At 36.8% G+C, this 16216-nt stretch overlaps 1 long non-coding RNA gene across 3 annotated transcripts in view; it reads right to left on the bottom strand.

The window, feature by feature from the left end:
- LOC122222794 overlaps positions 1 to 16216 on the bottom strand; it is a 32727-nt gene that overhangs the window by 8226 nt on the left and 8285 nt on the right. The window contains exons 3-5 of one of the 3 annotated variants that reach the window (XR_006203865.1): positions 13965 to 14080; positions 13765 to 13856; positions 713 to 799 (exon numbers count right to left, since the gene is read on the bottom strand). This is a non-coding gene — a long non-coding RNA (uncharacterized LOC122222794). Of the gene's footprint in view, positions 1 to 712; positions 800 to 13449; positions 13857 to 13964; positions 14081 to 16216 lie in introns of those variants that run through there. The other 2 variants (XR_006203866.1, XR_006203864.1) reach the window with 2 other exon arrangements.

Here is a 16216-nt window from a genome sequence, read left to right as displayed (position 1 = left end):
AGAGTCTAATTGTAAGGGCAATGAACTGAGTCCTGGGTTTGAAATTAAGAACGCCAAATTGTATATTTCCTTCCAACCGACTTTCAGTGTTCCGACTGAGCAATCCATCATTTGGCTACTTCTATTTTAATGGATTTTACCTAAAACCCTTTCTTTGAAGTCTTTCCTAGCTCTGGATGAAAGCACAGTCTTAAGCTTAATCCCTTCCATCTATTAATATGATTTTTTTTTTGCAACGTACTCAAAAATTAGAGTATAATACTCTCACCTCCTTTACTCATTTAATTTTGGCATAATACGTCTATTTTCCTGCTTGAAGATTTGCTGTTTCTGGCCACATTGGCACCAGCTGTTCTACATGATGATGCCCAAAGAGACTGGGAATTAGATCTGTTTACCTTGCCCTGAAAGCCCCTCTTCTAGCAGAGCATGCATTTGTCATTGTGCTCCATTTTAGCATCCACATCCGTTTAGCAGGACTTCTAACTTGGTAGAAGCTAGAAGTAGGCAAGTTTCACTTGCATGTTAGCTTTTCATTTGCAACATTGATTCTTTTGACTCAAATTTACTGAACAGGTATTGTGCCTTTTGTTCCAAGGGCCTACCTTCCCTGTCACCCTCCTAATTAAGTAGAGGCCTACCTGAGTTTCACTTTGTGTGAAGTGCTCTGCAAAGGAAATGTTACAGATGGATTCAGGTCTACTCATTTATTCATTCAAGAAACATTTATTTAGTTCCTGAGGATAAAGAAAACAAACAGACGAACAAAGGACAGTCTTTCTCTTGGGTACTTCACAGTCTAGAGAAGGAAACATAAAAATCATTGATTACAAGGAGTTACATGGCTATAAAATAGATTTAATATTGAAGCTTAATCCTTAAATTCTTTGGCATTCATTCATGATAATGTTATCAGCAAAATAGATGATTATAATTTTTAAACATGTTCAGATCTGGTAAGGTGTTGAAATTTCTGGTTTCGAATGCCATTTCAATCCTGAATCACTTACCTTCTTGGGTTCTGTTCTCTCTACAAAATGAGAAAACTAAGCAAGATGCCTTCCAACTGTCTATCTGGCCACCACATGCGACAAATCCACAATTCTCAAAGCTGTAGAAAAAACTCTCCTCCTAGTTTAAACTGCGACCTGTCAATAATGTACTCTTGAACACATGGCTTTGAAGTTCTGATTTGCTGCCAACTTGCCTAGCTGTATTTATTTCCTCTCAAGTTGAACTATCAGAGTGGGAATTAAAAATTGGACACATTACCTTGGTGATCATACCAAATTCCTGTGAATCAGACCAATAGCCATCTGGCGGTTGAGTGTGTTTGAAAACACTGCTAAGCTTGGGGAAGGGCCCTTACTCAGGCTTCTGGCTACCAGTATGGAAGCAGATTCTCTTTGACTGGAATCCTTTGTGGGGAGGAGGCTTTGTGCTTGGAAAGCCTGTAGTTGTGGCTGTGTGGTGTGGGTATCACTTAGCTCCTAGGAACATGGCCTGTGAAATATACAATGCCAATATTGTAGCCATGCTTTGCTTTTTTTACCCCAGCACCAGTTGCGCTCAATTCATTTGTGATGCGTGTGTGTACGTGTCTTAGGTTTCTTTAGCCTGTCCTTGGAAGGAAGGAAGGCCTGGTCTGTGAACACCCCCTTCCCCACAGATGATTAATTTATACACATTGGCGTGGAACAAAGCACCATTCGTGGAGAAGAACTAGTTCATACTTTGAGAACTGTCATTAGAAGCATCAGAATTATTTATTTGTAACCATTTTATATGAAGCCATTTTGGAAGAAGTGGGGAACCCCGGATAAATGGAACACTAAAGATTTCTCATGGTTTCTGAATTAGTATCAAATTTACTTAATTGTGTTAATGCATTGGCGTTTTTATCTTACATGATTATTTATTTTACATTGCTAAAATTTCTTGAGCATAGACCTTAAGTCAGGCATGGTAATAAATGTTGTGCATGCATTAATTCATGTGACTCACATAATAAACCTTAGAGTTATGGGAAATCAGTTCTCCTACTCTAGATAGAAGAAAATCAAGTGGAAAGAAAGCTTGGAGAGGAACTTCCTCAAGTCTCTGCAGGTGTAAGTAGTGGAACTAAGACTTGGTATTGTGTCTGTCTGACTCTGAAAAATATTTTCCTAAGAACTAACTACATCTTCACTCATGTTGGAGTCTTTGGAGTCAGACCACAGGAGTTCCAATTTTGGCTCTACAATGTACCACGTGGATGGCATTAGAGAGGTTTCTTAAATTCTCTGTGCCTCAGTTCCCTTGTATGTAAATTGAGAGATAATAAAATGTAACCCATAGGGTGGGTGAGAAGGAAATTAAGTACTTACAAAGCATTTAGTTCAGTGCCCAGAATATAGTAAACACTCAACAAATGGTAACTATTTAAATGTTTATTCATTCACCATAGCACTGGCTGAATGAAGGAAAATTGAGCACTTTGGGGGAGATAAATATAAATATGTGGTTTCTGTATGTCTAGGGGAGAAAAGAGACATGTAATTAAGCAGTTTAAAAAAAGGCAATGAGGACAAATAGAAAGAGGCTCAAATGAAAAAGACAGTCTATCCAGTGGAGGATTCTGAGACACCTTAATGAAACAGACAATATTGGATCAAAGTATATGGAGCATCTCCTGGGTATGCTCTAGATATACTGGGACGGAAGAAGAATCTCACTGTCTGGTGGTGTTTTATGGCCACAAATCAGATTATAATATCATAAAGAACATCTTTGCTTCCTCCCTAATGCTCCAAAGCATATGTGTTGTTTTTTTCTTAGTGTCAGTGCTCACATTGCCACACCCAAGAGATCAGTTTGGATATAGCTGTGTAAGCACACCGCACTGCACACTCCCCTCTCACACCGTCCTAAGTCCCCAGCACTTTGTACATCATTTCTTTCTGTAAGAATTTGAAACTAAGGAGAATTTTGTAAGGATAAAGGCCCATATGGAAGGTCAAAGAGGTCCATATATGCCATATTGAATCTTAAGAGGTATGCCAGGATGGATAAATTATTTGTTATATACTCAAAACGATAATCGTTCTTTTGAGTCATTCTTAGTAGTTCTGGAAGATTTAGCAATTGACCACTCAACCCTCTCTTAACGCCACATTTGTATTTTCAACAGCTTAACACTTCACTTCAATGATTCACTCCAAGCTAAAATGTTAAAATCCGAGTTGGTGATTTCTCCCTCTCAACTAGCTCCTGCTCCTCTTTCCTCTATGTCCATAGATAGTCCACCATTTTCCTAGTTCTTTAGAGTCTAAACAAGTACTGCCCAAGAGAAATATGTGAGCCACACATGTAATTTTACATTTTCTACTAGTCACATTAAAAGTTTTTAAAGAAACAGGTTAATCTTTAAATGGTGTATTTAACCCAAAATATATAAAATATCAGCATTTTAACATGTAATCAATATAAAAATTAACGAGATATGTACATTCTTTGGTGAAAAATTATTAGAAGTCCAGAGTATATTTTACACTTACATGTCGATTTAGACTAGCTACAGTTGAAGTGATTACTAGCTACATGTGGCTGTGGCTACCATATTGGACAATGCAGGGCTAGACCTTATAGTTACCTTTCATTCATTATCCCTCACCCTCCATATCCAAACATTTACCACGTCTCTGCAATGTCTGTCATAACTATCTTGCCACTTCCACTTACCACATTATTTCTTTATCTACCAAGCACCTTACCTCACGTATCCCCCATCTATTCTGTTTCCTTGTTCCAATCCGTCAAATAAACTACTACAAGACTAACTGTCCCAAAGTGCCACCAAAAAACCATCAATCATTCCCCATTACACCAAAGAGTATTCAAATGCCTAAGCCTGATGCTCAAAACCCTCCACAAAATGCCCCCTAATCATTTTATAATCTCATGTTTCATTGCTTCCCTTGTTTCAGCTAATCCAGTCTACAGATTGTCCCCCAATCCTACCCCCAAATTCCTAGTTCTGTCCCTTTGGTCATTGACCCCCTTCTTCTGCCTATTAAAAGTTTACCTTTTCTTCAGAGTTGTTGTTGAGCTCTACTTTTTCATTAATACCTGCCTGTTCTTCCCAACTAGATGGGATCTCCTCATTCTCTCACAAACAATCCTGTATTTTCCATGCAATTTAGGTAAATCTATTTTGACTTAGAATCTGGGATATATTTTTATTATCCCTTCTATATTTTTGCCTTCAGGGCAGGATAATATCTTTAAAACCTCAGTATCCCAGGCAACTCTCAACTGGTTTCATTTACTCAATAGCTAGCTAAGAGAAGCAAATCTCTGAGATCCATTGGTGGCAGTAAGCAAAAATGCGGGAACCCAAATTTTTGAAATAGCTTCTCATTATCCAAGCAATGAAAGATACCCACAAAAGCAAAATATTTAATGTGATTAGTGTTTCCTATAGAGTTGGACTGGGACTCTAAGATTAAAAGTCAATATCTGCCCTATAAGCTGAGTTGTTGTGGAAGGTACTGGATATGAGAGAAAAGGCTAGACCCATTAATGAACTGATGTCATAATTTATATATAAAATGTACATTTTCTCACCTTGCCTGGGAGCATTCTTCCAATACTGTAATCTTCATTTGGGCTTCCCCCAGGTAACATCAAACTATATATGCAGAACCATTAAGCCTAGGGTTTCGTTCTTTTTATAAGACACAAGTTTATAAAGCAGCAGGCCAGCAGTACATAAAGAAACATACAAGTTTCTTCAAAAGAAATCAAGCCAATGAAAATAAATTGTGAAGTACACAAGCGAGAGAAGCAATCATTCCAGCCCATTTGTCTGAAAGGGACTCACACTCTTAGAGCAAATTCAAAGAAGGAAAAACAACACTGTCTAAGTTTTTGGACCCATGCCCAGGATCCTTTTCTTCTAAATATGGAAATAGATATTTAAGTCCCTGGTGCATTCATACCCACTTTCCAGGTTGCTTCTGTGATTCTGCCTCCCCACAACATGACTGTTTCTTACCCCCAGGCAGAAAGCTCTCTCCATCTGTGCGAACTACATCAATTCAATTCCATGTAATTATGCAGGGATCCAGGAAAGTGGACATAATTCAAATCAGAGACAGTGAACTATTTAGTGTTTTATATATTTTTTCTAGTTCCTAATAGCCTATCAACTACAGCAGAAAGAAGAGTTTTTAGAGTTGGCTTATTTTGAAAGCTAAACAGAGACATCCATTGCTGGTGTATTTAGTCTCTCAATTATTTAATGTCAGTGGTGAACATTTCCTTGGAGAGTTCCACATGAGGAGTTTAGCTTATGTGTTTTTTTTTTTTTTTTTTTGAGAGAGAGAGAAAGAGAGAGAGCGAGCGAGCACAAGCAGGGAAGAAGGGCAGAGGAAGAGAGAAAGAATCCCAAACAGACTCCACACTCAGTGCAGAGCCTGATGCAGGGCTTCCTCCCACAACCCTGGGATCACAACCTAAGCCAAAATCAAAAGTTGGACACTTCACCAGCTGAGCCACCCAGGGGCCCCTAGCCTATCTGTCTTTTATAAAAATAGGGCAGTCAGGATAAGGTTCCATTGTAAGGAGACAGTTTCCCTTTTCACAGTAACTACAAACCCAGGTGTTCCTCATTTCCAGAAGGACACCATGTTGACACTTGAGTCACTACATCCTTTGATGGCAAAATGAGCCACTCTATGAGGTCCCCCTCTCTTCTGACAGGCCACAGCTGGCTGGTGACCAGTGGAAATGGCCTGGAGCACCTTGGGAAGGATTTTCCTAGGAGAAAGACCAGAAAGACCTACCAATGAGGTCAGGTGAGGGTGAGGTTGTCTTAATCTGATAAATAAAAAATTGTCAACTATTTTGTATCACAAATTGATGAGAAGGAAATATAAGACATATATGTGTGTATATAAAACTTCCATATTTGGCTTCCTCATAAACTATAGAAATAACTACAACTACAGTTGGTCAAAGTGGTGCTATATTCTACTTGTCCATATGAACATAGGAAATAGATTGATAGGACTTCTTTTCCCTTGAGAGGAGTCATGGTAATTCAATATAATTTGTGTTTATACAGCACTGTTTACAAATATTTCTACTTATAAAACTCATGGGGCCATAGCAAAAGTATCTTCCAGATAAGTGAAAGTTTGGGAGTGGGTCTCACATTATGGAATATATATTTAACTCAGAAGACTCATATCAAAGAATTTTATGAAAATAATCACAATATGAAGACATGGGTCTGGGATGATTTAACTAAGGCTTTATAAATATTTGTCCTGGTAGAGCTTGCCACCATGTGTATTAATTTTGGGGATAGCAATCAGGTCACAAATAGAGGACTTGGGCTGGAGGTAGGGTAGAATGATGGGGAGATATAATGTCAGGAACAGGGAACAGGAAAAAAAGATGAAAAAAACCTGTTTTGTGGTGGGTCTTTGTTTTGAGGTTAAAGTTGTCCTTACTCAACAACTCCACTATATTCATGCTTCTCAATATGGCTTGAAATTCTCGTGTAGATTCCAAGCTTCCTGAGAGAAGCATTCTGAGTTACCCTTTCTTTTACTTTTTTTATTTAAAAATTTTTAATGTTTATTCATTTTTGAGAGAGAGAAAGACAGAGTGGGAGTGGGAGAGAGGCAGACAGAGGGAGACAGAATCTGAAGCAGGCTCCAGGCTCTGAACTGTCAGCAAAGAGCCCGATGCCACCCTTTCTTTCATTTCTTTCACTTCTTAATAGGTTTTTAAAAACCCCATCTACCTGCAATCTGTGGTTTGCGTGTATATATTTGTGTGTGTGTGTGTGTGTGTGTGTGTGTGTATGTGTTCCATAAACTTTCAAATAGGAAAGAAAAACATAACCATCTACTTTTGGATTCACAAATAGAGCACAAGTGGAAAAATGCATTTATTTATGAAAGAAAAGCTAAGAGTCACTTGGACAACATGATTCATTACCACCAAATATATACTGGAAACTGTCTGATGCCCTTATATACTATATAAGGTTGTTTTTTGACTCCTGGAAGAGATCAACTGGATCTTTATGTTACCATCTTAGATGTGTCCATCTGTGTGTGCTTAAGTTTCTAACACACACGTAAGTCTCTTTTATTTATATGGGTTGGTTGTTCCTGGGTTGCTCAAATAACTATACATTTCATCAATCCATCATCTTGGATATACACGAAAAATATTGTGTTCTTGGAAATACCTTACACTTGGGCTTTAATGTCCCACCTAAGTCAATGGGTTATAGGGAACTTCACAATCACTGGTTCACAAAATTGATTAATAAATACCAGCTCCCAAGAGAAAGAGAAGAAGTCTACCTTCCTTGTGTGTTCCACCTCTCCTTCCCCTAACAAATCTCTGGAGAACTGATGGGGACATCTGTTGCCATTCTAGTCTAATGGGAAATTATCTTTGACTCTGAGATTGATACTTACATTGTTTGAATAAGGCCTAAACTAGAGTGAGTTCTGTCACATGTTCTTCTGACTCATGCTACCTAAAAACCATTTTGAGGCCAAATTTAGTGAAGAGAACTTGCCAGAAGATTAGGACTGTCTTCCAAATACTTAAGCAAATTTTGTGTTGAAAGCAAACTGCTGAAGAAATATAACCATATGCTTTTAAAATGAGGCCTCTACAATCGAGGGACATAAAGCAACTGCCACATGTTCATGACCTCCCCCTCCCCCCACTTAATAAGGCACCTTTATTTCACCAGAAATAAAATTTTATTAGTAACGTGTCAAATATGATTTAAAATACAGTTACCTTTCTTCTTCCTCTCAGTTTAAAAAACAATCCAATAAAAACTCTAAATCATGACCCAGATATTTTTAAATGTGAAAATGACATAGTTTAGATTATGTAACAGACGCACAGTTTCCCAAATAAATGTTGTAGAACACCATCTGCTTGATATTTGGGTGCATTCCCACAGAACTAAATTTCTGCTTCTTTACCCTTCATTAATGGTGTATAACAAATTTATGACAGCATTATTTCACAATAGCTATATCCACAATTTATGACCAAAGGAGAGCCTGACAAAATCACTTGGCATGCTCAAATTAGACAATTTATGCGACTCTCTCATCGACACCAACCCTCCACTGACAACTGAAGAGGAACAATGAGTCCGTAACAAGGGGAGGACCTCTCATGGAATAAAGCTCAATAAAGAGTTCAAAACAAGAAGCTGAAGATCCAGGTGCCATTTTCCAGCTTATGTTTCTCAAATTCTTCAGGCCATGCATTCACCTACAAGTTTGAATTTAATATAGAATGTTTTTATAAGGTTTTCTCATATTCGGCCAGATAAGAAATTGCCAAATTCTTCTTAACTGTCAACAACATTCCATCTTTGTTCTAGTGTTACCAAATACAGCTCACTTATCTGGGTATAATCAAGGGGGGGGGGGGTGGAATCAAGAAGAGAAATTTACCATATGTCATTTCTTGGCTGATAAGAGTGGTACATGGCTATGTCCGTGTCCCTTTTTTGCACTTGATGCAGATAAAATCTATATGAGAAATCATTTTGTATGTATTTTGCTGTATAAAATATTACATTTGTGGCCAATTTGGGAACCAGTTTATGGCATTTACTTTTTATCTTTCATTTCTTTGGATTAACAACTTCTATAGAAAACAGACAAGAACACGTATTCTTTGAAAGTAACCAGAATACAGGCTTGCTTCTCAAAGTGATGTATGGCCTCATTATTCAAAGAGTAGTTGGCAGACAAGGCAGCACCCACATTATCTAGGAGACTTGAGAAATACAGAATCTCAGGCCCTGTCCCAGACCTACTAAAAGGAATTTGTATTTTAACAAGATCTCCCGGGACTTACATGCACAAGAGGATTTGGGAAGTGCTAGTGTAGAAGAATGGACTTTATTTACCCAACTATAGAATAATCCCTGGGAAAAGACAGAATTACTCTAAGGAAAATTTTGTTCAAAATGTTCAACTACGAATGTAACAACTTTGAGACATGATCCACTTAATAAAAAAAAAAACAAAGACAAAAACACCTGAAACATGTCACATTGCTGATGTGCAGAATGAAGCTCGCGAATGGGAAGATGCTTAAAATTCCAAAATTACATAAATGATCATGAACTGCTTGAATTAATCACACACAATCTTTCATTGTTTCCAACTCCAGGTATTTTCTTTAGCAAAACATACACAAGTGATAACTATTACATTGAACCCTAGAAACATGAAGAATACCTTAGTAGTCAATTATTTAATGACTAAGTACAATAGTTTTATAAAGAATTGTATCAAGAAACTGATGAATTCTAGGTTGATGTACTTTGGAAACCCTTTCTCAAAAGAGTTCAACCAGTACTGAAAATTGTTGTCTTCTTCCAAGGATCTTTGAGCAAACGCATTATCAATGCTGGGAGGGTGGGGAATGGGAGGGTGCAGAATTAGAACCATAACCACTGCTTACAGCCAACTGTAAAATCTGGAGTGATTCAGGGTGGAGGGAAAGAAGATGGCTCCATAGCTGGTGTTAAGAAATCCAGAGGTGCATTCAAGCAGTTCACCAGCACAAGGCAAATCGAAGAAAGCTGCCCACGTTATACACAACTCTATACACAACTCTAGAGTTATACACAACTCTAACTTTGACCACATTATACACAACTCTTGGGCTATGATTTCACAATTCTGCTTCTCCTTCAAGTCTGTCCTTTACTTTAATAGCCTGATTTCCCCTGTAAAAGAACAGGAAAGCTAGAGAAGCAGGAGAGAAGGAATTCTTCTGTACTTGCACCTGTCTCCCCACCTCTCCTACAATCCCTGTGCTCCAGGAATAAGCCAAGGCCAGCCTCACTTCCTCTCACAATAGTGGCTTTCTATTATGCTTCCAAGCATAAAATATGTTACAAAGTAGAATGTACATTGCTTCCACTCTAAGATCTAAATGAGTAGACCTTCCCTTCTCCCTGTGCATCTTCTTAACTATAAACCCCTTTGGAGACACACATTTGATAATCATCCTATAGTCCAGAAAGGAGAAATGTAGGTGTTCCTCTCACTACTTCTAAAACAAAACCAAACATCTCCAAGTTTCTCCTTCATCAGTGAACTGCTTGAGCAAAGGGACTGTGTATTCTTCACCTCTGCATATCCAACCCTGGCACAGTGTCTGGCTCATAGTAGTTGCTTAATAAATGGTGGGGACGTAGAGTTTTTTCCCAAGTCCTCTAGCACTTAATTTGTTAAACCTTGGGTTGCACATTTTAAAAGCTGATCATACGTATGAGCTTATCCATGTATATACAGGCTCACCATCAGTCTTTCCCCTAACTTACTTTCTGTTTTTTTCCTTTATTCATCTACCCAGGGAACTCAGTTTAAGAGTTATTTCACAGTCACATCACATTTCAAATAATATATGCTGAATAAAATCTAGTCTTACGAATGAAAGAAAATATCAATATATTATGGCTACCACTTTTGGAAGTGTACAGAGACACAGGGAAGCAAAAATAAGTATAGCAAGTAAGCAACCCACCCTCACAATGAAACAACTTTCCGTTTAACTTACTAATAATGTTTTTTAATTTTTATGCCCCCCCCTTTTTCCTTCCTCATCTCTTCATTTTCCTCTTCTCATTTTTTTTTAAATTGTCTTCTTCTTTACTAGGCCTTCAGGCCATTTGAGCACCTACAAGAATGATCAATATTACCAAAGGCATTCAGATTTCTCATCCTGTCTTTCTTATCTAAGGATGGCTTTTGTTACCAGAGAAAGAATGTCCAGGTTCAAAAAAGTTGAAACTGGTCTCTCACCTTTTGCTTCTCCCATAATACAGCATGTGGGATGGGGTCAACAAAGCAGGTCTATATAGAGTCTCTGTCTATATCAGTTTGCCATGGTAAAATGACAGCAATCTATTGGTCGACTCAGGCAAGTTTACATCATTTAAATACAAATTGTTATTTTTTAAAAAGTCAAGATAACATTAGTCCACTCATTATCTATGAATTGTTTATTGGACAAGAGATTAAATGCTCTTAAAGATAGTTTTAAATAACTTGTTTTGAAATCAACTTTAAAAAAAAAAACCATATTCACAAATACCACTGGCTTCTAAGACATTTCCTTGTCTACATGTGAGTGTATAGATCAGAGAGCTCAGTTAATGATGTCACCAAATAAAACAGACTTAACATCTGTTACTGGTTCATTGCCCAAGAGCTGTTACTTTGTTTAAGTTTTGTGACATACCCTAACTATTATAATTTCACACTTTCTTGGTAATTTTTTCCGTCCTTCTCTTTTCTATTCCAAAGTTGCATTTCTATCCTCAATTTCAGTATGTGCCAGCTTTATAAGTCACATCTATTCACACTGGTGTATTTTTCTTTTAGACACTGTCCTAAACCAAATGTTTCTTTCAGTAAAAAAAATTAAAACTGTTAGAGAGCTAATTCTATTTTTAAATTATATGTGGTATAATCATCCCATCTAATTTGGAGCCTATTCAATTAATATCCTCATTGTTTAAGAAACCTACATTTTAAAAGAAGTGTTGGTAGAAATAAGATATTTTATAAGCAGTGAAATAAAGTTTTTGAACTTTGGTGCCAAATTTTATCCTTAAATTAATTTTTAAATATTTATTTTTGTTTCAAAGCTATCCTACCATTCATACAAAATTGCCTTTAAAAATTAGCCTCAATTATAATTTTTCAGTTTTTTCTAAAGTATTTTCTACAAATTCTAATTGAGCAATTAAAAACAAACCTTATACTTTTATCAGTTATAGATCTATAGAATCTTCAACAACACATGCTAATTAGGGTGCCAATAATCTTTATACCAAACACATCCATGTGACTCACCTGATGATTCATTAGAAGGAACAAATAGTAAATCAAAACTAAGAACAAAATTGTCCTGAATAAAAAAAGGACTTCCTGGTTACAAGACGGCGTTCAACTAGGGAAGGTACAATGTTGACAAGTCACCATAGTTAGATTTGTGAAAACATACGATCACCAAAGGCCTGTAGTATCTTTGTTTAAAGCAGTGTCCTTGATTATCACTATTATGTATAAAGTGCTGTGAAAGCACATTAGTAAGCACATCGTTCCAAAACCCTTTAACAATGTTCTTCTGTGTCCCGTGGAATCCTTATTTTAGACTCTTACCTTCATTATCATAGTCTGTCTAACACTCATCTTTGGGTCTTTGGTATTTTCTTGAATATACCTTTGGCACCTAGTTTTTCCAATCTGTTTTATCAGTTAATGACAGTTCTTTGAATGATATGCTCCATAGGACATGACTCTGGACACTGAAATCAGACATCTCACTCAAACCTCAAAGAACATTATGAACCACTTCAAATAATTTCAGGAAACTATCCAACTTGTTAAATAATTATCTTTCAAATTGCAAAATATAGGGACTTATCTAAACTTCACCACCAAAAGCATTCTGATACATTTTGTCAAATAGTGAATGGTCAACTATTATACAAAAATCAGTGCAAGTTTCGTCCAGGCAGCCTTAAAAGTACTCTTCGATGAAGAAATAACATCATGTAGAATTTCTGTGGTTTTCTCTAATTTCTGCAGATCAGATTTTTTTTAATTGTCAAGCTATTAAAACAAATTGACCTGCCTACCCTTTTCCTGAGCTTCACAGCCTATAAAAATGACATCATAAATAAAATTTAAACCCTTAAGACCAGCCACAAATTTTAAATGACCTCTAGAACTCAGAGATAAGCCCATCTGCAAGGCTCATTTTAATAAATTTTACTTTAAAAGATAGATGTCTATCAAGCCAAAAATATAAAACAAAACAAAAAAAATGGATCAGTTTGGAGTAATCTGGTTGTTACATTCAGCAGTTAAGTTGCAATATGTTTGCCCCATCTTAAATTGCCACGAACCATAGGAGAATGGTGTCAAACAATTATTTGGCACAATGCTTGACAAGCCAAAACTTTTCAGAAAGAGCCTATCTTCCCCTCATCATTTATGAAAAAGTAAATTCATTCCACCCTTAATATTCAGGGATCCTGCATTGTCAGTTCAGGGTCACATTTTGTCACTTTCCACTAGGAATGGCAGAATTTGGAAACGGGGGCTTAAAAGTTTAAATTCACATGAGACCTTGACATAGGTCCCTTTGTACACATCATCTTATCTTTAAGAAAAAAAAAACATAAAAATCTTTGCCTTTACAGCACTTATTTGCTGCTTTATAATATGTGGACATAGCTTCAATTTGGACGATACTAAGGACTGCCGAGTAATAACCAGGGTTCTTTCCACTCAGTTCAGCGTGCATGCCATCTTTGATCTCAAGTGCACTGGTAATTAGTGCCTTGTTTCAATATCTTCACTAAAACAGGTCAGGCATTTAGAAACAAAGTATCAATGAACTTAACAGTTACTTTAATTCATTTTATAAATAAGCAACTGAGAATTTTGCTCCAAGTGGCTGCTAGTGTAGCCCATCCCATAAATGGCATTCTCCGAAGCATAAGGCACAATATGATATGAATGCAGCTCTTCATAATAAAGAGACTGAGAACAGCATTCCTGTACCATGAACTTCAGCCGTTTTCTTGTATCAGAATAAGCAGTCTTATAACAGGGAGCTTCTTTAAAGTATTCATAGCTCTCTTTCTCCGTCTCTAGATGTATCTTCCTCAGCAAATTGTTAATTAACACAGACCTTCTTAAGTAGGTTTCTGGGTCTTCAAGAAACCTGAGCTTCTCCAGAGAAAGTTTGAGAATGCAAGTCCTGTCCTCAGGCAATATCAGGTGCTGGAAAGCAAATACATCATTATCTATTTTTAGAAAAAAGAAAACTAGAGCTGTTTGCTGTTGACAAGACTCATAAAAAGGAAGAAATAATGATAAGCAAACCCTTACTTTTGGAAAATACCCATGGTAATCTTGATGTAAATCTTCTTCTTCTGCATATTTTCTCTTAAAGTAGGCTACTTTCGACGTTGTTAATGTATATGTTAATACTTTTGTTGGATAAGCTAAACAAAATAAGACAATGAGAGAAAAGTCAGATTTTATTGTGGAAAACAGCATTTTATACATTCTACTTATAAGAAGAAACTGTTGGTTGACCCTGGAAAAGAAAATTCTTAGTAAATGAAGAATTTACTAAGCAATGTGCTAAAGTCATCCGTAGCAATTCTCTTGTGACCAAAAAGCCTGTTTGTAGGTAATAGCCACTACTCAGACCCAAAATAGATGTTCCGCGTTGATGAATTATATGTATTTCCTTATGCTGGTCCTCAAAAATGAATACTTACCAATACTCTATTTAATTTCATGCCATTTAATGTCAAAATATTCCCCAATTTGAAGTTGATTCACAAAATCAATGGAAAGAGGGAAGTCATTTTTCATCATTCTTTTAGTTAAACTCCCTAGTTTACAAAGGGAATTTAATGTTGCAAGGTTAATGTAGGTTAATCCAATTGGTGTAAAATGGTTGGTAACCCAATTACGCTTTAAAGAAGCAATCATGTGTGTCTATAGACAAACCCTATGATATGGTCATGGTATGACCATCCTCATAACACAGAGGTTAATCATATGGAAACGAGAGGTTTAAATAGCATCTTGACTAGCAAACTTGAGCTTGGTATAATATCTGAACGTGAAAACTTTGTTCTCTCCTTTAAAATACTATTCATGGTTGGTGGGTTTGAGCCCCATGTCAGGCCCTATGCTGACAGCTCAGAGCCTGGAGCCTGCTTCAGATTCTGTGTCTCCCCTGTCTCTGCCCCTCCCCTTCTCTAGCTCTCTCACTGTCTCTCTCTCTCAAAAATAATAAAAAATAAATAAACATTAAAAAAATTGAGGATTCTGCCTTGTTTAAGGAAGGACAGTAGTGTTCTGGAAGTGGATTTTCAGAAAGCATTTGGTTTGAAGGGAGTTCCTACTATGTACTGTAGGTGGTGCTCATATCACACAAAAGAGGCAAGTTCAACCTTAAAAGCAAAGGACAAGTAGCTTCCTAGTGAAAACACTGAATGAATTTAGAATACAAATTGAGTCCTGGTGAGTACATGCTCATTCAACCTCAGGGGGCAGAACCAAAATAAATGCTCATATTTATACATCATCTATTTTACTTTTAATCCATACCTTCAAATACTGCTAGGTATTGAAACCATTTGACTCACAAAATGAGTAATTTATTAATGTGTTGGTTAAATAAATTTACGATTAAGACTTTTGATGTTTTACCTCTGACATTTTAAATTTAAAAAAATCTTATATATTAAAAATGTGTTCTTCAAGAACCTGCTGCTTCTAACTTTTCTTCCAATTTAGCGGCATCTATTTAACACTTCCTGCAACTTTGGTAGCTGCTGGATGGTTTTCCTAAACCAGTAGGTAAAGCTACAAAAATCACACCTAAAGCATTCCAAATGTTCATTGATACCAGTGTGAATTGTAAACCCAAGAGTCTTCAATTAGAATGGGCATGGTCTGTAAGGGCAGTAAGAATTTTAAACACTGGTGTGTCTGACCTAAAAGGAGACAAATGTGCAATGATCTTTCACAACTGAAGCAAAAACAACAGTTGCCACTGTATGTACGTGGTCTCTGAATTCAATAAGCAGAACTCAATTTATATGGAGTATTCACAGATTTCAAAAGGTTGGGGCAAAAAAAGAACAAAATGGATTGTATTGAAAACAAAGAAAGCATTAAGGAATCCAGTTTTCTCAGGGGCTGTTTTTTGGTTTGGGGGTTTTTGTTTCTTTTTAGTAGACTGCGTTTTCTTTCATGTATTTTGAAAGCATTTAACCAAAGAATTACGTGAAGCTTTGGGATATTCTGTGATGACAATTAGCTATTGTGACTGAATTCTTTTTTAACTGTTTAACTAGTTGACGCTACAATGGATCTCAAGTGTTGGAGAGCATCAGAATCATTTGAAGGGCTCTTCAAATCACAAATTGCTGGGTCCCACCCCCACAATGTCTAATTCAGGAGCTCTGGACCAGGAGCAGAAAATTTACATTTCTAACAAATTTCCAGGTGACCCTGAGCCTGCAGGTGTGGGGACCACATTTTGAGAGCACTGGACAGGCATGGCAGTTGCACTACAACAGCAAGTAGAAAGGCAGAACATTCGGCCCATCAACTGA

Source organism: Panthera leo, chromosome B3 (assembly GCF_018350215.1).
Source record: "Panthera leo isolate Ple1 chromosome B3, P.leo_Ple1_pat1.1, whole genome shotgun sequence".
In the NCBI taxonomy this organism is placed as follows: domain Eukaryota; kingdom Metazoa; phylum Chordata; class Mammalia; order Carnivora; family Felidae; genus Panthera; species Panthera leo.
Note: the sequence above shows the minus strand (reverse complement) of the source record. Positions and strands in the feature narration are given on the sequence as shown.